The sequence below is a fragment of the Gavialis gangeticus genome, unplaced genomic scaffold (genome assembly GCF_001723915.1).
Source record: "Gavialis gangeticus isolate Ggan-Ray unplaced genomic scaffold, GavGan_comp1, whole genome shotgun sequence".
NCBI classification, from domain to species: domain Eukaryota; kingdom Metazoa; phylum Chordata; order Crocodylia; family Gavialidae; genus Gavialis; species Gavialis gangeticus.
In genome coordinates, this window is record NW_017728997.1 from 7,339,333 (window position 1) to 7,346,965 (window position 7,633).

Here is a 7,633-nt window from a genome sequence, read left to right on the forward strand (position 1 = left end):
CATTTGGTCAGAACAGCTTTTTAGATTGTTTAGATGCTAAAATCATCTTCCATCAAAAATTGCAATGGAAACTGAGAAACTGGCATTTTGCCTTTTTCTCCGCATGCATTAATTCAGGCTGATGGCAAGCCTTTAATATGTTTCTCGAAGTCGTACCAGTATCCATCTTACAAGCAGGGCTAATTTACCTCCCAAAGAAGAGAACTTTAAAAATGTACCATTCAGAAAACCATGATTTAGAATTTCCTTCTATTAGATCCATATTTTGTACTGTTGGCTGGGGTCATTCTAAATAATGAATATATTAAATTATTGAAAGTCAGTGAAATGCTCTCACTTCTCCTTCAGATTGAACAAACTCCATTTTTTAAATACAGATTTAATCTATACTTCTAAGTAATAAAACAAACACAATAGCTCATGTGGTAAGAAAACCCAATATTTATGTTTTATTTTCATTTTGATATACTGGCTTGAAAACAGTATCAAAACTATACCCCTAGAATCTCTGTTTTGCAGAACTGAAGGTCAGTCACACCACAGCTGAGTGCCGCTCTGCAGATATTAAGCAAGTGGACTGCTTTTGAAACCAGAGTAAATGGGTCACAACCTAGTACGTTTAAAAAGAATGTGAAAGCATACAGCACGCCTCCTGCAATGTTACACTGGGCCGTGGCATAAGACAAAATTAGACCTTGAAATCAAGCTGTACTGCTAGTTTCTCCCATTAATTAAACAGCACTGCAACATATCAAATTAAAGGCTAGAGACTAAACAAAACATGTTAATATTGGTGAGAATGTATTCCTAACCTCTTGTGGGAACATGCCTGCAAGTAGGGGCTTACCGTTAGGAGTACAGATTAAGAATATATTCTTAATCAATCCTTTACTTGAAGAGATCTTCCTGCCACCCCTTGGCAGTGAGCTTTGAACGTTGCTCCTCAAATGCTGCAGTTTTCCTCTTCCTCCATGCATCTTCTATGATTCTGCACGATCTTTAGATGCTTATGTTACAATACACCATTGGTCTGCATGTTGAAGGCCCTTCTGTGGTAGTGCAAGTAAATACCACACTTGAGCCCTGAAAAAGACTTGCCTCAAGAAACAATTCATTGTTTGAAAACAAAACACAATTAACAAAGAGGAAAACAACTCAACTAACAGATGCTGAATCCAATCTCTAGAGCTTCCGCAAGCTGTGTGGGGAAGAGGATAAGCTCTTCTCTGCTGTTTGGGCCCCTTCCTTTCAGAACTGGATTTCTCTTTATCCAACCATATGATAGGCAGAGATTTCACAGTGTCACAACTTCACCATTGGGATTACAAGAAGAAAGCCCCAAGGTAAACTTAACTCAGTCCTCTAACAGGACCACAGAAGAGTAGGGCTGGAAGGGACCTTGCAAGGTCAACTAGCTCAAGGCAGAGACTATTCCCTATGACCATAGGGATGACCATTCCCATCCTCTCTATAATCATCATGTAAGTATTTGAAAGTTATCAAATCCCCCCATAGTCTTCTCTTCTCTAGACTAAATAACCATTGTTCTTTCAGTGTATCTTCGTAAGTCATGCTTTCCAGACTTCTAATCATTTTTTGTCATTCTCCACTGGACTCTTTCTAAACTGTCCACATCCTTCTTGAAGTGCAGGGTCCAAACTGGACACAGTACACCAAGCTTCACCAGTGCTACATGGAGTGGAAGAATCAATTCCCTTGGTTTCTGAGTGACACTCCTGTTAATGCAACCCAGGATGCTGTTTGATTTTTTTGCAACACGAATACACTGTTGGGTCATATTCAGCTTATGGTGCATTGTAACTTCCAGGTCCTTCTTTACAACGTGGCAGCCTTCCCAATCATTTCCCATTCTATATTTGTGCACACAGTTATTTCAGTCCAGGTGCAGGACTTTGCATTTGTCCTTGTTGAATTTCATCTTGTTGATTATGAACCATTTTTTCAGTCTATCCAGATCAGTCCAGATCCTAGCCTATGCTCCAGGATGTCTATAATTCTACTCAGCTCTACCCATCTACAGATTTGCTATGTGTATTCTTGGTCCTTCATCAAAATCATTAATTACAATGTTAAACAATACTGGACCCAGGATAAACCCATGGGGAGACTCCTGTTGATACCTCCTTCCACCTAGACATTGAGCCACTGATAGCTACTTGAAGCACTTCTGGTCCACTTCTGAGTCCTCTGAGAAGCATGCAGGGGGGCCCCCCATGCCTCCCCGGCTCAGCAACTGGTGCCTCCTGGGTCGGGGGGGGCACCTGGGGTCCCCCCATGGCCGACCACCGAGCCAGAGAAGGTGGGGGGGGGCGCAGTACACTCCCTGGAGGACCCAGAAGTGGACCGGAAGTACTTCTAGTCCACTTCCAGGTTCGCTGTCAAGCACATGGAGGCCCCGCCCCCCCTCACTCCTGTGGGATGCTCCATCTGCCCCAGCATTGCAGCATTCATGAGCCACGCCTGGTACCTCGAGGTACGTAGAAAAAACATAGCTGTGTCTATGGCCGTAAAACTGATTCTCCAAATCAGCATCAAATCTTCAGATTTGGATTCAGTCGAATCGAATCAGGGACAGTGATCCAAATCAACATATTGAATCACTGTCCTTGATTCAGGCCGAATCCAAATCGAATAGGGCCTGTTTCGCACACCCCTAGTAGAGAGGCAATGGTTTTTCTGTTGCCATTGCAGAGGTTTTGTGGGTAAGATCAGGCAAACCATGAATTCCTGCTGACTTCACCCAGAGTCTCATGGGGTACCATAATTCCTGGACACCCTGTGTGTCTGGAAGGACTTACTCTAAGTCACATCCCCTGCTTCTCTTTAATGCTTCGCTATGCAGTTTCATTGTAGCAAGCATGATGAGGAAACATATGCCATCTTCTTACTTTTTATCATCTATTCCTGAACTTGGCTAATAGGAAAAGACCTGCCAAAAAACTTTTGCAATTCAGACTCATCCTGAAGGAGTCTTATATCTATGACAAGGTTGGTGGAAGCCTAAATTAAATTTGGAACCCAATTTTAAATAGAATTTCAACCTCCTGAGTAAACAATAGATGGAGCTTGCCTATTAAATCATCATGTTTTAATTAAATTCTTTGCAGCTTGTGAGTTCTTTGAACTGAGCTAGGTGATAAATGCATTGTAATGTTAATAGGGTTATATTTTGTGCTAAACTCGCATAGAGCAGTGACACAAGATATATACTGTGTTACCACAAAATACGGCATGGTATTCTGCTGATAACTGCGCAGTTGGTATATGACATGGTAGCTTCATGGAGGGAACAAAAGCAATGTAAGTGGGTTATTTTCAATTATAAACTTTAAAACATTTGCAAGTAAAGCCCATGGAATTATTCTTTTTTAACTTATTTTTCAAGAAGCTAATGCAATGTCCATTAGACTCAGTGGAAAACTTTCCATTTGATTTAAGAGGCTGTTAATGAGGTATGAAAACAAAGACCATCCTTTCTAAAACTACAAGGGTCAAATATAAGCTTGTCTATGTAACACAACACAAAATGGTACATGGTGAGAATGAAAGACACCTAAGCAATGAAAAAAAATATAAGCAATGCATGTTTTTAACCTTCTAAAGATTTTGCCATTGATTTCAACAGGGACAAGAAAGGCTCATGTCCATTTCCTGATTTATTCACAAGTAACGTGATTCAGACTTCAAACTTCTCCATCCTGCAGTTTCTCCTGTTTGCAAGAGCGAGCCTCAGCAAATCTTTTTTTAATTGTAACTTTAAAATGACTTCTTAGACCTTTCTCTCCATCGCTGAATAGCTCTGCATGTTTTTTTTCCAAGATATTAAGTACTACTCTCCTATAACTCCCGGTACAAATTTGCCAGTATAAAAACTGATATTAGAGCATGTGTCACAGTTTTTAAAAATCACAAACTGTGTGTATTTCAGACTGAGTTTTGTTTGCCCACACAGACTTCTTTACACTGTGTGCCAATTACAGTAAGTGCCAGGGGTATAATCTTATCCCCACTGGAGTCAATGGGAGTTTTGTTACCAACTTCCACATAATCAAGACTTCACCATAGGTATTTATGTAAAGTACATGTGCACATGCAGTGTGTAGGTAATGTCAGTGTCTTCTGTGTTTGCATGTAATAAACGCATCAAATGGGCCAAATTTTATCCTTCTATAAGTAGATGGGACTCTACTGAATCACTAGGAGTTGCCCCTCCTTACACCAGGGCTGCATTTGGCTCTGCGATGGGCGCAGTTTTATAAAACTGAAAATAAATTAAAAAAAAAAAACCCTCACATTGCCGTGTATGACTGATGCTTAGAAACCATAATAAATAATGCCATTTTGTTGATAGGTTTATGCTTGTAGAGTCCTCATTATGTCACCTGGATAGTGGCTTAAACAAAGGAACAACCAGAGAAAAGAAATATATGTGCAAAGTCCACGAATCATACTATTATTTCCAATAGAGTTTTTTCTGGCATTAGCCGCAGTAAAATGAATCATACAGAGCAACATTTTTCACAAACCCAAAACATCCTACACTCACATAAAACTGATGTACACTAAGAATGTTCACTGGGTTGTAGAATGGGAACAAAGAGGGTTGCAGACATCCAATTTGTCATCCTGATTTTATATAATAGCAGGATATAAGCATATAAATGGATAGGTTTGGCAGGTGAAAAGTAAAATTATAGGAAGGAGGGAACGTTGTAGCTAAAACAACAGGTGCCATATTGCCAACAGATCCTTTCTCTATTTGACAGCTGTCTTACAATGAGGCTGAAAAATAATGTTAGCTCAGATCAGTTTGGTTTCAGTTATTGAGGACAGGGACATATTTCGCTAAAAAGCATTGTTTTTGATCTTTCTTCTGTCATCACTTGGTTCATCATGAAATACTGATGTTTATGCTCTTGCGTTCCACAGTGTGACTGAATGACAATGTATGGTATTGTGCATAAATGAGTTTGCAATGCCATGTGACGAAATGTGAGTATCTTGTTATGCAGAACAATTAAGGATTTTCTTTTTTTTTTAACCCTCACACGTAGGTAGTTGTGTGTAGCAGGGAGCTGGCTGAGCCCCGCACTTACTAGGGCAGTGACTACTGGAGTGCTCTGCAGGCAGCATGCTCCCACTTGGCCCCGAGCACCAGTGAGCCCGCAGGTCAACAGCACACTCCTCTGCACCCCCACCCCCTGGGTGAGACAGGCAGCTGGCAGGCAGCATGTTCTCCATGGGCCCATTTCCCAGGCCAGAGTGAGAGCCCACAGGGCTCCACAGGGGCCTGGGACTCAGCCCTTCAAGAGGGCAGGCAGCTGGCACAGCCAGTGTTGCCTAGGGCCTGAAAGCTGCAATGGCAGGAGCTGATGAGCCCCTCTGGAGCTCTTAGCACTTGGCGGTGGCCACAGGGCATTTGGGGTGGGCAGGGGTCTAGGTTGGCCCAGACCAACCCAGAACTTCCTGCATAAGGCGGCACTGGTCTCAGATAGGGGGAACACAGCCGTAGGCGTTGGTCCACATCACATCCCTTCACCACCAGACTCAAGGACTTGGGCTCGAACACTAGGTTGACACCGGCTCTTCCTGCAGAACCCTGGTGGTCATGCAGCCGTTGCAAGTCAGGTGCCTTTAGGGGTCTCACAGGGGTTTGTGGTACCCTCAGCCCCAGGCTCCCCAAAGGGCTTGGCTCGAGACAGGCCAACCTTCTCGGCTAGGGCTCATCACAGGGGGTGAACCCTGAAGAGCCCCGACTGCCTGCAGAAAGGTGGCTGTGTTATGTTACTGGGCCAAGGTGAAGCCTGAAGCAAACACGGACACTATTATTTAAATTATATTGGTTTATTCATTTTCTTACATGACCTGGATGCCATTGACCACAGACCTTTTACACGACCCCTGGGTCCATCTACATTGTGCTAAAACAGTGGGAGTGGGACTATGAATAGGGTGGGGAGAAAAAAGCCAAACGGATGGGAGTTGGTGTCAATGTTGAAATACGATTTGGGGTTTTCTCTTTTGTTTTCCAAATATGGTTTGATATGTTCCCATATGAAGGCAGAGGTATAAGCTGTTAGCTGGAAAAACATTGCTCCTTCTTCCTTGGTTGGAAAAGAAGGGACAGGGGTTTTAGACGCCAGGTAAAGAAACTCATCTGATACATCACTCCTGCTCCTTCTTTTATTTAAAGATTTCTTCTTGGTTTTTTATAGCCATCCGAATGACTATTAAGTCAACGTTAAACGAAACCTTGCTGCTGCTGGTAAGGTCCTATTTCTCATCTAAAATAAGATCATGGATGAAGCTAATTTTGTCCGTGTCAGGTCTTTCATTCTTCATCGGTGGGTGCTACTATCCTTTGCTCACCCAGTTGTGGATGGTTGTGGGTAAGCAAGCTGAAGGAGGAAGTAGTGTGTATGGTCTTATGTGATGACTTATGTGCAGTCTTCTTCTCCAAGTGGACAGCTTGATTTGGGTGGGCTATGGTATCTGGTTATCTAGTTCTTTGGAATACTTTGGGTTTCTCTGTTTCATTTGCCAAGGTTTTGTGGCCCTGTCCTTATGTCCAGACAGTTTCTAGGTCCTCTTTATTTACAGGTTCTAAAGTCGGTGGAACAATTTTTTGTTTGAAAGAACAAAAGAGCCCAGTCAATGTTTTACTACTTATAAGCAAAAATAGGTACCAGTGATAGGTCTTAGACATTCAGCTACTTATGTGCATATGTAGTCAGGTAAGTCAGATATTTAAATTCTGCTATTTGCACTTGAAATTAATTTGTTTTAATCTTAAATAGAAGCACAAAATTAGGAGCTCTTTTTAAACTTTTCTTTCTGTGTGATTTATCCATCAGATAGGACAGCTGAAAGCTGGGAGAGAGAGATGAAGCAAGGAGAATTATTACAGAAAAAATTTACACAAAATATTTTGAAAAGGCTGATGATAAAAATATTAATAGCAGAAGAATAATGAATGAAATCAACAAAAACATTAAAGCATCAACAATGTAATCAACAATAGTTTAGAAGGTTTATACTAATGAAGTCAGAGTGGTTCACATAGTAATAAGAGGATAATGAGTATGTACAAAATTGCATACATTAATATCTTCTTAAGTTAGAAAACCAATTTATTAAATGGTTCCCTGATGGCTGTGTTTTACAAATGTATGATGGCCAAATAGCTTTATCCGCTGCAGATAACAGGCACAACTAAACTATTGCTGATGTGTTTGAAAGCACAGGAAACACTTGTCCAAGTTTTTTCTGGATGATAATCAAAAATATAAAGTAGTTGGTATAGGCTCCTTGCTGGATTGTGTGCTATGGTGAGAAATACTGTTCACTTATTCTGTTCATATTTGGGTTTTCTTTTGCCAGATTGTGTGCATCCAGGCTGGATTTACACAGTAGATGACTGGGAAATTGCCTGATAGGACTTTTCACCTGCTCAACTACATAGATGCTGCAGTCTTGAGTCCAGATCCCAGAGCCATTGTAATGAGTGGGAGTGCAGAACCTGACCTGGTGATGGCTAGCTAGCTGCTGTTTCTAGGCTCATCACTGCCTAAAATCCCTCCAGCAGCAATTGTTCTACACCATAGCTGGGCTG